The 23,443-nt window shown below is 43.8% G+C and overlaps 6 non-coding genes across 6 annotated transcripts; all 6 read right to left on the reverse strand.

Annotated features, from left to right (window-relative positions):
* Positions 1-10,509: 10,509 nt before the first annotated feature.
* On the reverse strand, positions 10,510-10,582 carry TRNAV-UAC (transfer RNA valine (anticodon UAC)). The gene has a single exon. It is a non-coding gene; the product is annotated as a tRNA-Val (tRNA).
* Positions 10,583-15,961: 5,379 nt separating this feature from the next.
* On the reverse strand, positions 15,962-16,034 carry TRNAV-UAC (transfer RNA valine (anticodon UAC)). The gene has a single exon. It is a non-coding gene; the product is annotated as a tRNA-Val (tRNA).
* Positions 16,035-16,681: 647 nt separating this feature from the next.
* TRNAV-UAC (transfer RNA valine (anticodon UAC)) lies at positions 16,682-16,754 on the reverse strand. Its single transcript has one exon. It is a non-coding gene; the product is annotated as a tRNA-Val (tRNA).
* A 646-nt stretch (positions 16,755-17,400) lies between these two features.
* Positions 17,401-17,473, reverse strand: TRNAV-AAC (transfer RNA valine (anticodon AAC)). Its single transcript has one exon. It is a non-coding gene; the product is annotated as a tRNA-Val (tRNA).
* Positions 17,474-17,759: 286 nt separating this feature from the next.
* On the reverse strand, positions 17,760-17,832 carry TRNAV-AAC (transfer RNA valine (anticodon AAC)). The gene has a single exon. It is a non-coding gene; the product is annotated as a tRNA-Val (tRNA).
* Positions 17,833-19,198: 1,366 nt separating this feature from the next.
* On the reverse strand, positions 19,199-19,271 carry TRNAV-AAC (transfer RNA valine (anticodon AAC)). The gene has a single exon. It is a non-coding gene; the product is annotated as a tRNA-Val (tRNA).
* Between the last annotated feature and the right edge of the window lie 4,172 nt (positions 19,272-23,443).

Raw genomic sequence — 23,443 nt, forward strand, 5'->3', positions numbered from 1 at the left:
TTTTGTGATGCTAGCTAACCCTACCATTACACTTAGGTATAAGTCAATTTATTGTAATCTTTTTTTATTTTGTATTATATATCAACTAATATCTTTTATACTCTATCCATGGCCTTAGCCTATGTTTTTTTTTATCACAAGTTGAGTGAAAACTTTGGTTATCAGCTTGTGAAGATTTATTTCTGGACCTATTGAACATAATCCCAAGGAATCACCAAGCGAAATTAGTAAAAAAAAAAAGTACATAAATAAAAGTACTATTTTATAAGAAGCTAATCTCTGATGGAATGTTGCACAGATATAACAGACATTATTACACCCATTATCGCACAATGATGTTGCATAATCATTATTTCAAAATGCAAATGCAAACAAACGGAGCATTAAAGCCCAAAATAGTATTATTTAGCAATCTAATTGTGCGATGTCATGTGTTACTGCAAGGGTGCAATAACTTCTAAATAAATAATAAAGGGTGTCTAAATAATAAAGGGTGCAATAACTTCTGCCACGAGAACTGCTCTTTCTATCCACCTCAGATCTTGATAAAGGTTTTTGAAAAAGATGGGAAAATATTTATATCCACTGTTCCTTGCAATTTATGGATGTAACTGTATAATATAAAACATCAAAGTAAAGTAAAGTATTGTTTAAGAAGAGCTAGAATTTTTTTTTAAAATTCAGCAGTATGATACATTATCTATTTTTAAAGAAAGTATTATGAATATATATATATATATATATATATATATATATCTACAAAAACACAGAAAAAACAGGCGCACTCATAGCGTAAAATTGTATAACAATAAATTTATGGAGTAAGGGATAAAAATGCACACTCACAAACAAAGCTGAAAAAAATGCGTTTTTGAGTACAACTCAGCCCGTTCAGATGCAGGAACCCAAGGAGGAGGACTTCGGTGTGATGTCCACGGTGTGTCTTGCCACAATAGCCCCTCTAGGTCCTGGCAGGGACCGAAAGCCACGAGGGACGCCGCCTTCCCCTCTCTCTGGTACTACACAGAGCATACACTGAATGGATGACATCGAACGTGTCCCAATATGTTGATTATTTCCTTCAACCGTATGTGAAATTGCTACCATCTTACATTAAGGACACGTTGCACGTCATTGACTCCACCTCTGAGATCACTTGGAAAGACACATTTTGTTGGACTACATGTGATGTATGTTCTCTATACACCTGCATAGATCACACTAAGGGCCTAGAAGCCATCAATCATTTTCTATCATTAGATTCCAATTTACACGTGTCACAAAAAGATTTTATTTTATCTTGTATTACGTTTATTTTGACACACAATTATTTCACTTTTGATGGTACTTTTTATTTGCAGACCTGTGGAACGGCCATGGGTACCAGATTTGCTCCCAGTTATGCGAACCTCTTCATGGGGTTGTGGGAGAACCTCCATGTTTGGGGGAATGCGCGACTGGTGGCTGGTCTGGTATTCTATGGTCGTTTCATAGATGATATCATTATTATTTGGGATGGTGATAGGGGCCAACTGAGAGATATACTGGAATCATTTAATGATAACAACATGGGGCTTAAATTTACCCATACCATACATCCAGATACGGTGGTATTTCTAGATCTTGAGCTGTTCATTGATAGGTCGGAGATGAGGATACATAGTAAAACACACTTCAAACCTGTCTCTACCAATGGGTACCTGCAATACGGTAGCAACCACTACAAAAAGTGGTTGAACAACATCCCCAGAAGCCAATTCTTTAGGATCCGTCGTAATTGTTCCCTCAACTCAGATTTCTGCGATCAGGGAAAGACTCTTATTAACAAGTTTCTCCAGAAGGGGTACGATGGAGCGGTGGTGCGGAGGGCGTTCGATGACGCCCAAAGTATTGATAGGAATGCCTTACTCAAGAGGTCCAGGACCAGACCTGATCATGCTGGCCTTGATCCAGAGGTGGACAGATCTAGCGGTGGTTGGCTCCACAGCAACCTCTACGCATTTTTTCAGCTTTGTTTGTGAGTGTGCATTTTTATCCCTTACTCCATAAATTTATTGTTATACAATTTTACGCTATGAGTGCGCCTGTTTTTTCTGTGTTTTTGTAGATATCCTAAGGAAGTGGTGTTCCCTTCATTCGGGCTGCAGAGACTCTTTTGGATAGCAATTGGAACATTTTGGGATTTGTATATCTTTTACATATATTTTTCTGGACATTTTCTTTTTTGATATTTTATTATGTATTTTATTGGTTCATTTTTTAAATTTTTTTTTACTACATCCACTGTGCTTAGCATAGGTTTTTTACTTTTATTTGTAATAACATTTTCCATTTCACTTTTATTTATATTTTTACTCTATAGAGATTTTATATAGTGATAGGTTGGCGCTAATATATTTCTTCTTTTGTTGTGATATATATATATATATATATATCACAACAAAAGAAGAAATATATTAGCGCCAACCTATCACTATATAAAATCTCTATAGAGTAAAAATATAAATAAAAGTGAAATGGAAAATGTTATTACAAATAAAAGTAAAAAACCTATGCTAAGCACAGTGGATGTAGTAAAAATTTTTTTTTTTATATATATACAAGTACTGTATAATTAGGCCTTGACCTTGATGGAACTGAAGACTAATAGATATCTGAGAATTTTACATAAATTAGGGGAATCCTTGATGAAGAAGGTTTTAGGAGTGCTAGTAGACAGCAGGCTTAGCAATAGTGCCCAAAGTCATGCAGTAGCTGCAAAGGCAAATAAGATCATATCTTGCATTAGGCTGCGTTTAGAGTGCCGGCTACGGCTACAGGTGACGTCACCCGTCTTCTTAGCCCTTGCAAAAGTTGTAATTTGAGTTTGGGAGACCATCTCTTGCTACAAGGGGAGTGATGTCAGGCAAGGGGTAAGTCAGAGGGAAGGAGACATGAGCAAGGGGGAAGGCTGAAACGGAGAGGATTTGTAATTAGTATGCTGAATTTACTTTAAATTACTGGAAAATTTAGTATTTTAAAGTTGTTAATGTAGTGTGTTTCACTTGACAGACACAGTCACACACAGGCCCACGAACAGAAATCATGGGGCCCAGGACAAATTAAAAAAGCAGGACCCCCCCAAACCCATTGCACACCTAGCACGGGAAAAAACGTTTAGCACGCAACGTTTACTTAACCCCTCAATACATATAAAAATACACCCCACCCCCCAATACATATACAAATATACCCCAACCCCCCCCAATACATCTAAAAAATACCTCAACACCCCCCAATACATATATAAAATACACCCCCAATACATATAAAAATCAGGCTCACCTTGGGGATGAACTTGGGTCAGGCCGGTGGCTGCAGGGGGGGGGGGGCAGAGGTGCTGCGGGGGACTGTGACTGCAGGGGCTGGCGGTAATGCGGGGGGGGCGGTGGCTGTGGGTGCTGGTGGTGCTGCAGGCGCTGGTGGCTTTGGGGAATGGCAGTGCTGCGGGGGCCGGTGGCTGTGGCTGCGGTGCTGTGGGGCTGGTAGTGCTGCGGGGGAGGTGGGGGGCTGGCGGGGCTGCGGGGGCAGTGGCAGGGGCCTGGCAGTGCTGGGGGGCGGGAGCAGTGGCTGGCAGTTGGGGGGGACGGTGGCGGCTGATGGGACTGCGGGGTCCCAGCGTGAAGACATCGCAGCTCCCGCTGGACCTGCCCCACTGCACGACCTTAGACTGCGCAGGCTGATCCGGATTGCGCAGTTTGTAGTCGTAATATCAGGGTCGGGGCTTGAGAAGGCAGCATCATCAGTGGACAAGCCATGGTCAGGACTGGAGAGATCAGGGTAAACGTTATTCAAGCAGGAGTTCGGCAACAGGTAATCAGAAGTTCCCCGCCTCAGCTTAGGAGCGTGAGCGCGGGCATAGGTTCTGCGTGTGTGACGACCACAGCCCATAGTAGTGGTCCCAGGAAAGGATAGGCAGACCGGAGTGGGCACGCCACCAGGCAGCACTGGTAAACCAGTGCTTCTGCGCAGGAGTCCAGAATACGGCCTCTGCTATGAAGAATGAGCAGCAGGCCCCAGGAACCAAACAGATAGGCTCTGCAGATAAAGGACAGCAAGCCTCAGGAACCCGGGAGGTGAAGTCAGCACTGGAGTGACCTCCGCTTCAGCACAGGAACCAGAAACACGGCCTTGGCTATGGCGAATGGGCAGTGGCCCCAGGTACCGGTAGATAGGCTCTTGCTGTGGAAGGATAGCAGACCTCAGGAAACAGGGAACAGGGAGCTGAAGTCCACACTGGAGAGACCTCCACTTCAGCACAGAAGACAGGAACAGGCCGCTGCGTGCGACTAGCAGCCAACCTCAGGAAACGGGGATCTGAGGGACTATACTTTTTTCTCCTCACCTCACCAGACGTACTCTCGTATTGACTATTTCTTTGCTATCAAAACTATCCTAGAAGCCTCAACAGCCTCGAATATAGGCCCAATAACGTGGTCAGACCATGCCCCAATAACTGTGACCATCTCAACGCCCTTTCTCAAATCCAACTCTTTTAGTTGGAAACTCAACAATTTGCTACTGAACCACCCTGAGATTGAAAAGGAACTAAAGAAAGCACTAAAAGAATATTTCGCCCTCAACTCTGATTCGATTTCCTCCCCGGCGGTACTGTGGGAAGCCCATAAGGCAACAATTAGAGGAACCCTCATCTCTATCGCCTCCCACAGGAAAAAGGCAAAAATTAAGTCTCTTAAAGACTTGACGGACAAAATTGTAGAGCTAGGATGCCAACATAAAACCAACCCTTCCAGAAAAATATATAAATTATTAACTTCCACTAGAGAGGAGCTTAAAAAATAACAACTAGAAGATGTAGAAAAGGCGTTGAGATGGACCAGTCAAAAATATTACGATAAGGGGAACAAGGCCAATAGACTTTTGGCTAGCAAACTAAGAGGCATACAGAAGAGATCACAAATTACAGCCATTAAAGGCAAGTCTGGTGAGGTTATATTTAACGATAAAAAAATCGCAGAGGAGTTCACTGCATTCTACACAGAGCTCTATAACCTTAAAACCCAGGGAGACAGATCGACCAACACAAATTCGAGAATAATCAATGACTACTGTATCTCTCAAACTGCCAACTTCCAAAACTTTCAGAAGAAGAAACCCAATTTCTTAATGCAAAAATCTCAAAAAAAGAGATGACAGATGCAGTAAAAACACTAAAGATTTCCAAAACTCCTGGCCCCGATGGCTTCACCAATACATACTACAAACGGTTCCTCCCGATCTTATCACCCTATCTCCTAACGTTATTTAACTCTTTCTTAGATGGCTCCCCAATCCCGCCCTCCATGACTAACGCCAACCTAGCCATAATACATAAGGACGGAAGAGATCCATTACAATGTGGGAGCTACCCTATTGAATAACGACCTTAAACTGTACAGTAAGATCCTTGCTAACCGACTGAACCCGATCCTACCCAGACTGATAAACATTGACCAAGTGGAATTTGTCCAGAACTGCCAAGCAGCTGACAATACCCGCAAAATCATAAACATAATTGACCATGTCCGCTTCACAAGAGCCAAGGCAGTTATACTAAGGCCTGGGACATAGTAAACACTTTTGTGCTGCTGCTCGCTGTTGCTTGCTGCCGCTCGCTCTACCAGGAGCTTTTTGCTGTCCTGGCAGAGGAGACAGCAAGCGCGCTTGGGAGGCGGGTATCACTGTGTGTGTGTCACTTGGTAGCTGTCAGTGTGTGTGTGTGTGTGTGTGTCACTTTGAAGTGGTCTGTGTGTTTGTGTGTCACTGGGGAACCTGTGTGTGTGTATATGTGTGTGTGTGTGCATATATTATATAATATTTTAAAAATTTAAAAAAAAGACATGTTGTGAGAATAAATTATTTATTAACATTGTGCAACTTTGATAAATATATTCACACACATACACCCCCCACACACACATCACACACACATACACACACACACACACACACACACATACATACACACACACACACACACACACACACACACACACACACACACACACACACACACACACACACACACACACACACACACACACACATATACACACAGACACAGGCACATACACAGACACATACACAGACACAGACACACACATACAAAGACACACACACACACACACACACAGACACATACACAGACACACACACACACACACACACACACACACACACACACACACACACACACACACACACACACACACACACACACACACACACACACACACACATACATACACACACACACACACACACACAGACATACACACACACACACACACACACACAGACAGACACACACACACACAGATACACATACACATACACACACACACACACACACACACACACACACACACACACACACACACACACACACACACACACACACACATATACACACACACATATACACACACACATATACACACACATACACACATACACATACATACACATACACACATATACACACACATACATATACACACACACACATACACACATACACACACACACACACACACACACACATACTCAGACACATACACAGACACACACATACACATACACACACACACACACACACACACACACACACACACACACACACACACACACACACACACACACACACACACACACACACAGACATACACACACACACATATACACACACACATATACACACACATACACATACATACACAGACACATACAGACACATACACAGACACACACATACACAGACACACACACACAGACATACACAGACACACAGACACATACACACACACACACACACACACACACACACACACACACACACACACATACACACACACACCTCTGTGCTGGCTCTGTGCTGTGCTGGTCTGGTGGCTCTGGGAAAAAAAAGGCTGCAGCCCCATTGGATGGGAGTGGTCACGTGACCGCTTCTCCGCTCCCCCAAGTGGCAAAATTTCAAACTCTCCTGTCTCTTATGATTTTCCCAAACTCCGCACGCATCAGCAAGCATGCGGAGGGAGAAACTATAGCCGCGCTGATTACAGATGCAGGGGCTTTGTGCATCTGTTCAGCGCGGCTCAGCCCACCTCAGCGACACTCATTTTACTATGTCCTAGGCCTAAGCCTTGACGCTGAGAAGGCGTTTGACAGAATTGACTGGCTTTTTTTAGATCAAACAATGCAGAAATTTGGCTTCAATGACTCATTCCTGGAAGGAGTCTGAGCACTTTATCGTAACCCATGTGCGACGGTAAAACTACCAGGGGGGTCGACAAAGGCGTTCGAGATAAAAAATGGCACAAGACAGGGTTGCCCCCTGTCCCCTCTCCTTTTTGCCTTGACAATTGAACCCTTGGCATCACGGATAAGGGACAGCGCCAACATCCAAGGCATATCAATTGGTAAAACTAACTACAAAATTTCCCTGTTTGCTGATGATGTCATCCTCACACTATCTCACCCCCACACCTCCCTCCCCAATCTACAGAAAGAACTATCTGAATTCGGTAGGATATCAGGATACAAAATAAATAGTGATAAATCTGAAGCTTTGAATCTTAATCTTTCTGATTCGGAATTACAACTGTTAAAACTGAACTTCAGTTACCGATGGAGCCCTTCATACATTAAATGCTTGGGAGTCAATGTATCAAAGGACTATAGCTCCCTATATCAATACAATTATCCACCTCTTTTTAACAAAATCAGAAAAGATCTGGATAAATGGGAAGAGTACCAAATTTCTTGGATCGGGAGAATGATCTCGGTTAAAATGAATATACTCCCCAGATTATTATACTTCTTCCAGACACTCCCGATCCAGGTCCCTGGGTCAGAATTGAAAGATATCCAAAACAGAATATTTAAATTCATTTGGCAAGGAAAAAAACCCAGGGTTGCAAGATCAGTTCTGATGTCACCTAGGTCGTGGGGAGGTATGGGGGTGCCAGACATTTCAAGGTACTATCACGCAGCTCAGCTAAAACAGGCAGTTGAGTGGAACTCAGACCCAGATCAGCTCTGCTGGTAAAAGATCGAGTCTCACTATGCCAAAACTTCTTCTCTGCAAGCGCGCCTGTGGGCGACAGACAGAGGCGACAAGGGGGTTGGCAGATTCGAACTAGGAGCAATGGGCCATACGTGGAATATATGGCAAAAGACTAAGACTAAATATCAGCTTACGACCCCAGGCTCACAACTTACTCCACTGTACAACAACCCAGAGTTCCCGCCCGGGTGCGAGACAAAGCAATTCGAACAATACTCAAATAAGGGGATCGGAGCGGTGAGCGACCTGTTGAGCGACCAGAAGTTCCTGAGCTTCCAAGAATTACGTTAGAAATACGATGTGCCTGATCTGTACACATTCAAATTCCTCCAAATTAGACACTTTTTGCAAAAATTGTCCCCCACATTGGACTTCCCAGTCCTTACAAAGTTTGAAAAACTGTGCCAGGACACACACCAAAAAGGTCTTATTTCTCAAATAAACATAGTCCTTGAGAGACAAACAAGTCCTGCAGGGCATGACTACATGCTCAAGTAGGCAGCAGAACTAAACATAGAAATAGAAAAAGAGGACTGGGAGGATATCTGGGACGCGGCATCAGGAACTTCTGTATGCACCACGATCAAAGAAAATATATACAAAATAATGTTCCACTGGTCTCACAGGCCAGTGAGACTGAAACAAATCTACCCTCTGGCTTCTGATCTTTGCTGGAGAGGCTGTGGACAAAAAGGGGACATGGCCCACATATGGTGGCTGTGCCCAGAAATTCAGAAATATTGGCCCATAATCCAAAATCTAATAAAAGAGGTCACAAACCTCACAATCCCCCTAGATCCACTGACCTTCATACTGGGAAGGCCGATAGAGGAAATCGACCGTCCTGTATGGAAATTGATTTCCTTCATGCTAACAGCAGCAAGATGTTCAGTGGCGTCCTCTTGGAAGAAAATTACCCCTCCCACAGTACAAATGGTGAGAAAAAGATTAAACGAGGTAATGTTAATGGAAAAACTGACAGCATTTCTCAACCATTCAACGGATCGGTTCTATACCATATGGGAACCCTGGCTGACGCATTAATTTGGAAAACGCCTCAATTTTAGTAACAACCGGAGGCTACTGACCAAAAATGAGGGCCACCAGGGGACGGAGGGGACCCGCTCCACTCCCTTCCGCCCCCCTCCCCTACCCCCTCCTACTCTACCCCCCCCCCTCCCCATGCTCCCTTCTTTCCCTCGAGTCTGTCACCCGGGACCACTGAGTGACCCGAGAGGTCGACCACACCCTCAGGTGGGTTTTCAGTGCCCCCTCCCCCCATCTTACTCCCCTCTGTAACAAAAAGTAAAAAATCAATATTATGGTATTGTGTAACCACTACTCTATACTGTTTATTATGTAATGTATCAATACCTAATAAAAATATTTGGAAAAAAAAAAATGTTTCCTGAAAAAGCTTTTCTGTCCGCAATAAAGCACATCTGATTCATTTGTGTGTGTGCTTGAAATTTTGCTTAAATTGAGCTTAAGTTTTCTGTTTAATAATATATATTTCAAAAAGTACACTTGAACAAACAAGAATCTTACTTGATTTGGTAAAGAAAAAATAGTCTAAAAGGATACTAAAACCATAACCAATATTTCTGAATTCAAGATTTTCGTTGCCGTCACAATATCTTGTTTGAAAACTTACATTTATGAATAAAAGACAAGACAACTGAATAGTTCTACTGGGTTTTGAATCCAGGACCTTCTGCGTGTAAAGCAGATGTGATAAAAACTACACTATAGAACTCTTAAAAATGTTACCTGAAAAAGCTTTTCTGTCCTCAAGACAGCACATCTAATTCATCTGTGTGTGTGCATGAAATGTTGCTTAAATTGAGCTTACGTTTTCTTTTCAATAATATATATTTCAAAAAGTACACTTGAACAAACAAGAATCTTACTTGATTTGGTAAAGAAAAAATAGTCTAAAAGGATACTAAAACCATAACCAATATTTCTGAATTCAAGATTTCCGTTGCCGTCACAATATCTTGTTTGAAAACTTACATTTATGAATAAAAGACAAGACTACTGGACAGTTCTACTGGGTTGTGAACCCAGAACTTTCTGCATGTTAAGCAGACGTGATTACCACTACACTATGGAACTCTTAAAAATGTTTCGTGAAACAGCTTCTCTGTCCGCAAGAAAGCACATCAGATTCATTTGTGTGTGCTTGAAATCTTGCTTAAATTGAGCTTACGTTTTCTGTTTAATAATATATATTTCAAAAAGTACCCTTGAACAAACAAGCATCTTACTTGATTTGGTAAAGAAAAAATTGTCTAAAAGGACACTAAAACCATAACCAATATTTCTGAATTCAAGTTTTCCTTTGCCGTCACAATATCTTGTTTGAAAACTTACATTTATGAATAAAAGACAAGGCAACTGAATAGTTCTACTGGGTTTTGAACGCAGGACCTTCAGCTTGTAAAGCAGACGTGATAACCACTACACTATAGAACTCTTGAAAATGTTGCGTGAAACAGCTTTTCTGTCCGCAAGAAAGCACATCTGATTCATTTGTGTGTGCTTGAATCTTGCTTAAATTGAGCTTACGTTTTCTGTTTAATCTTACTATATATTTGTGAAAGCGTCTTATGTTTCTATGTCTGTATGTGTCTCCCTGTGTCCCTCCCTGTGTCCCTAGCGGCAATCCCATTGGACCTTGAGCCAGGCCAATGACATTGCTCCCTTGGCCCGCCCGCCCCCGCACATGAGGTGGAGTGAAGGACGGACACACACACATACACGAACCCCTCCCCTCGCCCATCCACCCTCTCAGCCCCCCGCCCTCCTCAACGGCTGACCGGCTTTGACCCCCCCCGCCCTTCCCGGCGGCTGGCCCGCAACAACGCAACCCCCCCTATCACCACTCCGCGGGACCTGACAAACATCACCCTCTCTCCCGGTGCTCACCCTCTCCCCTGGTGCTCCCTCTCCCCCGGTGCTCCCTCCCACAGACCGCTTCCCCCCCCCCCGAGCACGCTCTCGCCGCTCTCACCTTCAGGCCTAGAGGCTGCGCCCCCAGCTCACCATCCCCGCGAGCGCTGCTCCGGCTCTCTCAGTGGGGAGCTGTACGGACCGGCTGCCCACACCACCTCCTCACCTGAGCATCTCAGCTCTACCTCGCCGGGGGGAACGGAGACCGCCGAGGAACCCAGGAGGAGGAGGAGGAGGGGCGCAGCCCGGTGCGAGGTAAATAACCGCACGGGAAGGGATCTTTCAACCCCCCCTAGCCCTTCACCCCCACCCCCCGGCCCTTCACCCCCCGGCCCGGCCCTTCATCCCCCCGGCCAAGCCCTTCACCCCCCCTGGCCTGGCCCTTCACTCCCCCAGCCCTTCACCCCCCCCCGGCCCGGCCCTTCACCCCCCAGGCCCTTCACCCCCCCCCGGCAATGCCCTTCACCCCCCCCGGCCATGCCCTTCAACCCCCCCCCCGGCCATGCCCTTCACCACCCCCCCAACTCTGCCCTTCACCCCCTCCGGCCCTACCCTTCACCCCCTCCGGCTCTGCCCTTCACCCCCTCCGGCCCTGCCCTTCACCCCCTCCGGCCCTGCTCTTCACCCCCTCCGGCCCTGCCCTTCGCCCCCACCCTGCCTGCCCTTCGCCCCCACCCTGCCTGCCCTTCGCCCCCACCCTGCCTGCCCTTCACCCCCATCCCCACCCTTCCTGCCCTTCGCCCCCATCCCTACCCTCCCTGCCCTTTGCCCCCACCCTTCCTGCCCTTCGCCCCCACCCTCCCTGCCTTTGCCCCCACCCTCCCTGCCCTTTGCCCCCACCCTCCCTGCCCTTCGCCCCCTATCCCCCCTCCCTGCCCTTCGCCCCCTCTCCCCCCTCCCTGCCCTTTGCCCCCTCTCCCCCCTCCCTGCCCTTCGCCCCCTCCCTGCCCTTCGCCCCCCTCCCTGCCCTTCGCCCCCCTTTCTGCCCTTCGCCCCCCTTTCTGCCCTTCGCCCCCCTTTCTGCCCATCGCCCCCCTCCCTTCCCTTCGCCCCCTCTCCCCCCTCCCTGCCCTTCGCCCCCTCTCCCCCCTCCCTGCCCTTCGCCCCCTCTCCCCCCTTCCTGTCCTTCGCCCCCTCTCCCCCCTCCCTGCCCTTCGCCCCCTCTCCCCCCTTCCTGCCCTTCGCCCCCTCTCCCCCTCCCTGCCCTTCGCCAATTCTCTCCCCCTCCCTGCCCTTCGCTCCCTCTCCCCCTCCCTGCCCTTCGCCCCCTCTCCCCCTGCCCTTCTCCCCCTCTCCCCCCTCCCTGCCCTTCGCCCCCTCTCCCCCCTCCCTGCCCTTCGCCCCCTCTCCCCCCTCCCTGCCCTTCGCCCCTTCGCCCCCCTCCCTGCCCTTCCCCGACCCTCCATGCCCTTCCCCGCCCCTCCCTGCCCCTCCACGCCCCCCCGCCCCAGCAATCACGGGCAACGCCGGGTTTATCAGCTAGTCATATATATTTCAAAAAGTACACTTGAACAAACAAGAATCTTACTTGATTTGGTAAAGAAAAAATAGTCTAAAAGGATACTAAAACCATAACCAATATTTCTGAATTCAAGATTTCCGTTGCCGTCACAATATCTTGTTTGATAACGTATATCTACACATAAATGGCAAAACAACTACATAGTTCTATTGGGTTTTGAACCCAGGACATTCTGCGTGTAAAGCAGACGTGATAACCACTACACTGTAGAACTCTTAAAAATGTCTCGTGAAACAGCTTTTCTGTCCGCAAGAAAGCACATCTGATTCATTTGTGTGTGCTTGAAATCTTGCTTAAATTCAGCTTACGTTTTCTGTTTAATAATATATATTTCAAAAAGTACACTTCAACAAACAAGAATCTTACTTGATTTTGTAAAGAAAAAATAGTCTAAAAGGATACTAAAACCATAACCAATATTTCTGAATTCAAGATTTCCGTTGCCATCACAATATCTTGTTTGAAAACGTATATTTACACATAAAAGGCAAAACAACTACATAGTTCTACTGGGTTTTGAACCCAGGACCTTCTGCGTGTTAAGCAGACGTGATAACCACTACACTATTGAACTCTTAAAAATGTTTCATGAAACAGCTTTTCTGTCCGCAAGAAAGCACATCTGATTCATTTGTGTGTGCTTGAATCTTGCTTAAATTGAGCTTACGTTTTCTGTTTAAAAATATATATTTCAAAAACTACACTTGAACAAACAAGCATCTTACTTGATTTGGAAAAGAAAAAATAGTCTAAAAGGATACTAAAACCATAACCAATATTTCTAAATGCATGATTTCCGTTGCCGTCACAATATCTTGTTTGAAAATGTACATTTATGAATAAAAGACAAGACAACTGAATAGTTCTACTGGATTTTAAATCCAGGAACTTCTGCGTGTTAAGCAGATGTGATAACAACTACACTGTGGAACTCTTAAAAATGTTTTGTGAAACAGCTTTTCTGTCCGCAAGAAAGCACATCTGATTCATTTGTGTGTGCTTGAATCTTGCTTAAATTGAGCTTACGTTTTCTTTTTAACAATATATATTTCAAAAAGTACACTTGAACAAACAAGAATCTTACTTGATTTTGTAATGAAAAAATAGTCTAAAAGGATACTGAAACCATAACCAATATTTCTGAATTCAAGATTTCCGTTGCCGTCACAATATCTTGTATGAAAACTTACATTTATGAATAAAAGACAAGACAACTGAATAGTTCTACTGGATTTTAAATCCAGGAACTTCTGCGTGTTAAGCAGATGTGATAACAACTACACTGTGGAACTATTAAAAATGTTTCGTAAAACAGCTTTTCTGTCCTCAAGAAAGCACATCTGATTCATTTGTGTGTGCTTGAAATCTTGCTTAAATTGAGCTTACGTTTTCTGTTTAATAATATATATTTCAAAAAGTACACTTCAACAAACAAGAATCTTACTTGATTTGGATAAAGAAAAAATAGTCTAAAAGGATAATGAAACCATAACCAATATTTCTGAATTCAAGATTTCCGTTGCCGTCACAATATCTTGTATGAAAACTTACATTTATGAATAAAAGACAAGACAACTGAATAGTTCTACTGGGTTTTGAACCCAGGACCTTCTGCGTGTTAAGCAGATTTGATAACAACTACACTGTGGAACTCTTAAAAATGTTTTGTGAAACAGCTTTTCTGTCCGCAAGAAAGCACATCTGATTCATTTGTGTGTGCTTGAATCTTGCTTAAATTGAGCTTACGTTTTCTTTTTAACAATATATATTTCAAAAAGTACACTTGAACAAACAAGAATCTTACTTGATTTTGTAATGAAAAAATAGTCTAAAAGGATACTGAAACCATAACCAATATTTCTGAATTCAAGATTTCCGTTGCCGTCACAATATCTTGTATGAAAACTTACATTTATGAATAAAAGACAAGACAACTGAATAGTTCTACTGGATTTTAAATCCAGGAACTTCTGCGTGTTAAGCAGATGTGATAACAACTACACTGTGGAACTATTAAAAATGTTTCGTAAAACAGCTTTTCTGTCCTCAAGAAAGCACATCTGATTCATTTGTGTGTGCTTGAAATCTTGCTTAAATTGAGCTTACGTTTTCTGTTTAATAATATATATTTCAAAAAGTACACTTCAACAAACAAGAATCTTACTTGATTTGGATAAAGAAAAAATAGTCTAAAAGGATAATGAAACCATAACCAATATTTCTGAATTCAAGATTTCCGTTGCCGTCACAATATCTTGTATGAAAACTTACATTTATGAATAAAAGACAAGACAACTGAATAGTTCTACTGGGTTTTGAACCCAGGACCTTCTGCGTGTTAAGCAGATGTGATAACAACTACACTGTGGAACTATTAAAAATGTTTCGTAAAACAGCTTTTCTGTCCTCAAGAAAGCACATCTGATTCATTTGTGTGTGCTTGAAATCTTGCTTAAATTGAGCTTACGTTTTCTGTTTAATAATATATATTTCAAAAAGTACACTTCAACAAACAAGCATCTTACTTGATTTGGAAAAGAAAAAATAGTCTAAAAGGATACTAAAACCATAACCAATATTTCTAAATGCATGATTTCCGTTGCCGTCACAATATCTTGTTTGAAAACGTACATTTATGAATAAAAGACAAGACAACTGAATAGTTCTACTGGGATTTGAATCCAGGAAGTTCTGCGTGTAATTCAGACGTGATAACCACTACACTATAGAACTCTTAAAAATGTCTCGTGAAACAGCTTTTCTGTCCGCAAGAAAGCACATCTGATTCATTTGTGTGTGCTTGAAATCTTGCTTAAGTTGAGCTTACGTTTTCTGTTTAATAATATATATTTCAAAAAGTACACTTGAACAAACAAGAATCTTACTTGATTTGGTAAAGAAATAATAGTCTATAAGGATAATGAAACCATGACCAATATTTCTGAATTCAAGATTTCCGTTGCCGTCACAATATCTTGTATGAAAACTTACATTTATGAATAAAAGACAAGACAACTGAATAGTTCTACTGGATTTTGAATCCAGGAACTTCTGCGTGTTAAGCAGATTTGATAACAACTACACTGTGGAACTCTTACATTTTTTTCGTGAAACAGCATTTCTGTCCGCAAGAAAGCACATCTGATTCATTTGTGTGTACTTGAAATCTTTCTTAAATTGAGCTTACGTTTTCTGTTTAATAATATATTTTACAAAAAGTACACTTCAACAAACAAGCATCTTACTTGATTTGGTAAAGAAAAAATGATCTAAATGAATACTAAATACATAACCAATATTTCTGAATTCAAGATTTCCGTTGCCGTCACAATATCTTGGTTGAAAACATACATTTATGAATAAAAGACAAGACAACTGAATAGTTCTACTGGGTTTTGAACCCAGGACATTCTGCGTGTAAAGCAGACGTGATAACCACTACACTATAGAACTCTTAAAAATGTTTTGTGAAACAGCTTTTCTGTCCGCAAGAAAGCACATCTGATTCATTTGTGTGTGCTTGAATCTTGCTTAAATTGAGCTTACGTTTTCTTTTTAACAATATATATTTCAAAAAGTACACTTGAACAAACAAGAATCTTACTTGATTTTGTAATGAAAAAATAGTCTAAAAGGATACTGAAACCATAACCAATATTTCTGAATTCAAGATTTCCGTTGCCGTCACAATATCTTGTATGAAAACTTACATTTATGAATAAAAGACAAGACAACTGAATAGTTCTACTGGATTTTAAATCCAGGAACTTCTGCGTGTTAAGCAGATGTGATAACAACTACACTGTGGAACTATTAAAAATGTTTCGTAAAACAGCTTTTCTGTCCTCAAGAAAGCACATCTGATTCATTTGTGTGTGCTTGAAATCTTGCTTAAATTGAGCTTACGTTTTCTGTTTAATAATATATATTTCAAAAAGTACACTTCAACAAACAAGAATCTTACTTGATTTGGATAAAGAAAAAATAGTCTAAAAGGATAATGAAACCATAACCAATATTTCTGAATTCAAGATTTCCGTTGCCGTCACAATATCTTGTATGAAAACTTACATTTATGAATAAAAGACAAGACAACTGAATAGTTCTACTGGGTTTTGAACCCAGGACCTTCTGCGAGTAAAGCAGACGTGATAACCACTACACTATAGAACTCTTAAAAATGTTTTGTGAAACAGCTTTTCTGTCCGCAAGAAAGCACATCTGATTCATTTGTGTGTGCTTGAATCTTGCTTAAATTGAGCTTACGTTTTCTTTTTAACAATATATATTTCAAAAAGTACACTTGAACAAAAAAGAATCTTACTTGATTTGGTAAAGAAATAATAGTCTAAAAGGATAATGAAACCATAACCAATATTTCTAAATGCATGATTTCCGTTGCCGTCACAATATCTTGTATGAAAACTTACATTTATGAATAAAAGACAAGACAACTGAATAGTTCTACTGGATTTTGAATCCAGGAACTTCTGCGTGTTAAGCAGATGTGATAACAACTACACTGTGGAACTCTTAAAAATGTTTCGTGAAACAGCATTTCTGTCCGCAAGAAAGCACATCTGATTCATTTGTGTGTACTTGAAATCTTGCTTAAATTGAGCTTACGTTTTCTGTTTAATAATATATTTTACAAAAAGTATACTTCAACAAACAAGCATCTTACTTGATTTGGTAAAGAAAAAATGATCTAAATGAATACTAAATACATAACCAATATTTCTGAATTCAAGATTTCCGTTGCCGTCACAATATCTTGGTTGAAAACTTACATTTATGAATAAAAGACAAGACAACTGACTAGTTCTACTGGGTTTTGAACCCAGGACCTTCTGCGTGTTAAGCAGACGTGATAACCACTACACTATAGAACTCTTAAAAATGTTTTGTGAAACAGCTTTTCTGTCCGCAAGAAAGCACATCTGATTCATTTGTGTGTGCTTGAATCTTGCTTAAATTGAGCTTACGTTTTCTGTATAATAATATATATTTCAAAAAGTACACTTGAACAAACAAGAATCTTACTTGATTTGGTAAAGAAAAAATAGTCTAAAAGGATACTAAAACCATAACCAATATTTCTGAATTCAAGATTTCCGTTGCCATCACAATATCTTGTTTGATAACGTATATCTACACATAAAAGGCAAAACAACTACATAGTTCCACTGGGTTTTGAACCCAGGACCTTCTGCGTGTTAAGCAGACGTGATAACCACTACACTATGGAACTCTTAAAAATATTTCCTCAAAAAGCTTTTCTGTCCTCAAGAAAGCACATCTGATTCATTTGTGTGTGCTTGAAATCTTGCTTAAATTGAGCTTACGTTTTCTGTTTAATAATATATATTTCAAAAAGTACACTTCAACAAACAAGAATCTTACTTGATTTGGTAAAGAAAAAATAGTCTAAAAGGATAATGAAACCATAACCAATATTTCTGAATTCAAGATTTCCGTTGCCGTCACAATATCTTGTATGAAAACTTACATTTATGAATAAAAGACAAGACAACTGAATAGTTCTACTGGATTTTGAATCCAGGAACTTCTGCGTGTTAAGCAGATTTGATAACAACTACACTGTGGAACTCTTAAAAATGTTTCGTGAAACAGCATTTCTGTCCGCAAGAAAGCACATCTGATTCATTTGTGTGTACTTGAAATCTTGCTTAAATTGAGCTTACGTTTTCTGTTTAATAATATATTTTACAAAAAGTACACTTCAACAAACAAGCATCTTACTTGATTTGGTAAAGAAAAAATGATCTAAATGAATACTAAATACATAACCAATATTTCTGAATTCAAGATTTCCGTTGCCGTCACAATATCTTGGTTGAAAACTTACATTTATGAATAAAAGACAAGACAACTGAATAGTTCTACTGGATTTTGAACCCAGGACATTCTGCGTGTAAAGCAGACGTGATAACCACTACACTATATAACTCTTAAAAATGTTTTGTGAAACAGCTTTTCTGTCCGCAAGAAAGCACATCTGATTCATTTGTGTGTGCTTGAATCTTGCTTAAATTGAGCTTACGTTTTCTTTTTAACAATATATATTTCAAAAAGTACACTTGAACAAACAAGAATCTTACTTGATTTTGTAATGAAAAAATAGTCTAAAAGGATACTGAAACCATAACCAATATTTCTGAATTCAAGATTTCCGTTGACGTCACAATATCTTGCATGAAAACTTACATTTATGAATAAAAGACAAGACAACTGAATAGTTCTACTGGATTTTAAATCCAGGAACTTCTGCGTGTTAAGCAGATGTGATAACAACCACACTGTGGAACTCTTAAAAATGTTTTGTAAAACAGCTTTTCTGTCTGAAAGAAAGCACATCTGATTCATTTGTGTGTGCATGAAATCTTGCTTAAATTCAGCTTACGTTTTCTGTTTAATAATATATATTTCAAAAAGTACACTTGAACAAACAAGAATCTTACTTGATTTGGTAAAGAAAAAATAGTCTAAAAGGATACTAAAACCATAACCAATATTTCTGAATTCAAGATTTCCGTTGCCATCACAATATCTTGTTTGATAACGTATATCTACACATAAATGGCAAAACAACTACATAGTTCCACTGGGTTTTGAACCCAGGACCTTCTGCGTGTTAAGCAGACGTGATAACCACTACACTATGGAACTCTTAAAAATATTTCCTCAAAAAGCTTTTCTGTCCTCAAGAAAGCACATCTGATTCATTTGTGTGTGCTTGAAATCTTGCTTAAATTGAGCTTACGTTTTCTGTTTAATAATATGTAGCCTGGAGCTCCCGTGGCTCCTGGAGACCCCCCTCCCCTTGAGCAGCTCGGTCGCGGGTGCCGACAGACCCGACGGCTGCTTCCAAGGGTGGGGGCTGGAGCAGGGAGCAGCGCGGCTTCTCCTGCCTGCGGCCGGTTGCCGGGGACGCGATCGGGCGGTTGCTAAGGCCGCGATCGCGTCTCTAAGGTCCCGGCGGCCGGACAAGCAGGGCGCCGCCATTGAGGATACTGTTGCGCATGCGCAGGGATGCGTAGGCGCAGGGACAGCCCCCGAGACAGGGATAGCTCACGCGAGAGCAGGGAGAGCTGAGGGAAGGTCGAGGCAGCCCGGGAAAGCTTGCGCAAGCGCAGTGAAGGTAGGGAAAAGCCCGCGAACCCCTAGCCTACCAGGGAAGGCTCTGAGCTGGGACTATATATCCCAAGAGCCTTTGCGAGCCCCATGTGACCCCAGGGAGCCAATAGGGCTTAGGAGACCCCTGGGAAAAGAGATACATTTGGCGGGCTTGCAGCACGTTAGATTAGTCAGAGACCGGAGCAGCCCAGGGAAGGAGGTAGGGTACAGGAGTCAGGGACTCCCTGTACTAGGCCAGCACCCCCAGGGCTCGAGATAGCTCAGCTCCCCAGTAAGGTGAGTGTTGCCAGGGGCAGCCCTCGGGTTAGGGACCCTGCCACTTACATTAGTGGGAGCTGGGAAAGGAAGGTTACGCAGAGTTGGAGTCAGGGAGCTGTGAGGGAAGTAAGGTGCGGGGAGCGAGAGCAGCTCCTGCACCCCATAGGTACCCACACCCCAGGTAGGCCCCAACTCCCCACTAGGTTAGTGGGTAAGTGCTGAGGGAGGCCCAAGATAGGGACGCTGCCCTCAGTGTAGTGCTGCATTGTCAGAGTCACGGCGGGCAGTGCTGTGAGGTCTGACAGGCAGGCACCTTGTTGCGCAGCACGTTGACTGCCAACCTCCAGTGAGCTACAGCTTGCTGCTGTAGGTGCTGGGACTAGTCAGAGAGTAGTGGGTCTGGAGAAGGGCTATAGCTGTTCTAGTCACCTTGAGGTAGCGCTAGGGGTAGGATGCCTGAAGGGATAAACTGGTAACTGAGAGCAGGAATTCTGGAGAGGATCTGCACTAGGCTAGCCAACAGTAGGTAGACGCCCAAGTACTGCATGGAAGAGTACTCTAGTCCATTCCAGATCACTTACCGAAGGGACTTGGGTAGTTAGGGGAGTGGGATAAGTCATTACCCCTGCAGGCCCTAGGAGTTCCCCAAGCCACTACAGGTTGCTGTACTACAGGGACAGGCCCTAGGTTAGGGTTCCTGTCACGTTAGTACCATTTATATAGATAGGGACACAGCAGACGCTGCGGTTCCTGTGAAGCGGTCCGCACGTGCAAGGAGTTCGGTTGGATCAGACGGATTCATCACACGTCTGACCCTTTGAGAAGTTTGTTGCTGACCCGAGCACCGGAGTGCTCGGCAGGTATTATACCATCACATGTGCACCAACAGGCCTAGAGGTTCTTAGTGACTGCGCAGTCACCCATTGACTATCTCTGTAGGAGTACGGGACATTGGGTGGGGTTCTTGGGACACTGGGTGGGATCACCTAGTGTTTGGGAATCGTCCTGCGAGACGTCACTGTTAGTGTCTCACCGTGAGAGAGACACAGGTTATCATTATTATTCGTTAGTAAAGTCCTTCGTTATATAAAGCACTGTGTATGGTATTATTGATTGTCCTGCGAGGAACCACTCCCCCTCTGGTGGGAGCCATCGCAGGTGGAGGCGCTGTACCGAGAAGATATTGTAAGTGATCACCCCTAGTATAATTACCCCAGGTTCCCCGTGGCGGAAGCTCAGCCCTCCTGTGAGCCAACAGGTAATGCACCACACCTGAGTAACAATATATGTTTCCTGCACTCACACAGTAGAATCTGCGATTGGGTGGGGGAATACCCGTTACATTTGGAGGCGCTGCTGAGATAGACCTGGGGTGCCCTGTTTTCATTTTTTCCAAATTGGCCAATTTAGATTTTTCACCATGTTTGGGCCTGCAAGCCATGAGGCCCACGAACGAACCAAGAGGACAGAAGTATCCCCGCGACATGTGCTAGTAGTAGGGGATGTTCCCAGTAGTGCCGTGAAGTTGAGGGAAATTTGTGAGGCCATAGGGAGACTCCTGGGCATAGACCAAGGGTGGAAGAGGATAGAGCACCGGTACGACCCCACTGACCAGTGTTGTAGACTATGGCTAGTAACGGATCAGGAAATATGCCGGGAAAATGTCCCTCCAACCTTACATTTCCCAGGGGCCCCACCAGAAGGCTACCCTCTTGCATACTCAGAGAGCCTTAGTGAGATTACCAGACCTGTGATCAAAATGGAGGCTCCCTCATCAAGGGAGTCACACCTAAAATGGCGTCTCCCGCCCAAGCAGGAGAGCACATGTGCTGCTGACTGCAAGCCTGCACCAAATTGTGTTGCAGAAATCCATCCGGGACTGGCGGGAAACCCAGAGCTCCGCCCCCGCAGTGTGAGTGACTCAGTGATAGAGCGAGCCCCTCCTTTACATTCCACCAGGGGGAGCAAGCAAAGTGAACAACCATCAGCAACTGCTATTCCCATTAAAAACAGTACAGAGTGCAGAGAAATACACCCTCATTTATATGGAGCATGGCGGTCTAAAGGAGGGAAAATATCCTTTCTGGTGTGCCCGTGCCTACAAAAGGACTTGAGTCTATCTGGTGGTATGGACTTTAACCATTTTAGGCTACCAATAGAATATCGGGTGGCCGTGGTGGAGGACGAGGGGTGTATACGATGTGTTTGTAATCAGTGTGACTTCCCAGGTGGCAAACAGACCTGGGGCCCCAAGTGTGCCAGCTGCGGGGCACAGTTTCTAAAGCCTGTGCTGCTGCAGTCTACAGTCCCAGATCCCAAGCAGGAATCTCAGATGGCAGAACACAGAGAGGAAGATGCTGTTACTTGCTCTACCTCAACCACGGAGGTGGAGGAGCTGACAGACAAGGCTGCCCTGGTTCCCTGTTGCAACCAAGCGGGAAGAACTGAGGCCCAGCCAGCTACGGAAAAGGACGAACCATCGGTGGCGATGCGCCTACCGGTGAACCACCCCAGCAGTGAGACAGAGGAATCACAGGGGGAGGTGTTCCCCCTAGAAGAAAGCTGTTCCGCCATGCGAGTGGACCAGTATCTACCACCTACCGTTCAGTTGAAGAGAACAGTCAGCTCTGTCGTGGTGTCAGGTGAAGCACCGCAGATACCTGACAGTGTTCCACAAGAAGAGAAAACCATTGCAAGCCAGCAGAGTGGTAAGGAACCCCCTTGCCCCCCACAGGCTCCGATGGAGGTGGCCGTGAAAAAGGTCAGAGTTACGGCTCCTGAACCGAGTGTGAGCCCGTGCGCTCCGACTCAAATGGTCCCAGGACCGGGATCCAACGCTCCCGAGTTTCAAGCCAGTAAGTGGACTGTCCCAGAAGTGCCGGGGACAGGTCCCGATACAGCCGAGGTGGGAACTGACAGCGTCCCCGAGGACCTGTTGGCTACCGTGAATCACCACAGTGGTAAGGTATCTACCCTTTACCCCCTGCCAGGTGAAACAGAGACTTTGAGGAAAGAGACATTGTCCATTGCTCGCTTCCCAGCGGAAGCCTCGCAAGTACGTAGGGACAAGGACTGTGTGGCGAGGGATTTAGTAAAAATTGCCTCCCTTAAGCCCAAAAGGGAGCGTGCCATTCGCCAAGTAGTGGACCGCGGAAAAGGTCCTGGCCGCCTGGTCTACCGCATCCATGCCGCGGGTGACCGGGTAAAGGTCTGCTTCAGAGACATGGTGCTACTCCTTCCACCAGGGGGAGGAAGAAGCGAGGAACCAGTGACTGTTGCCCTCCGGTGTGCTCTTCAAGAAATTTTTCTGGGGGAGGCTCACGGACGCAAAAGTGAGGTACCCCCACTTGATCAGTTAGGGGCACCCCACGAATGGTCTCAGCAAACAGCTGACGCTCAGCTGGCCTCGGGTATGGTATGTGAACTGTATTGTAACCTGATGTCTA

Source organism: Ascaphus truei, chromosome 18 (genome assembly GCF_040206685.1).
Source record: "Ascaphus truei isolate aAscTru1 chromosome 18, aAscTru1.hap1, whole genome shotgun sequence".
NCBI lineage: Eukaryota > Metazoa > Chordata > Amphibia > Anura > Ascaphidae > Ascaphus > Ascaphus truei.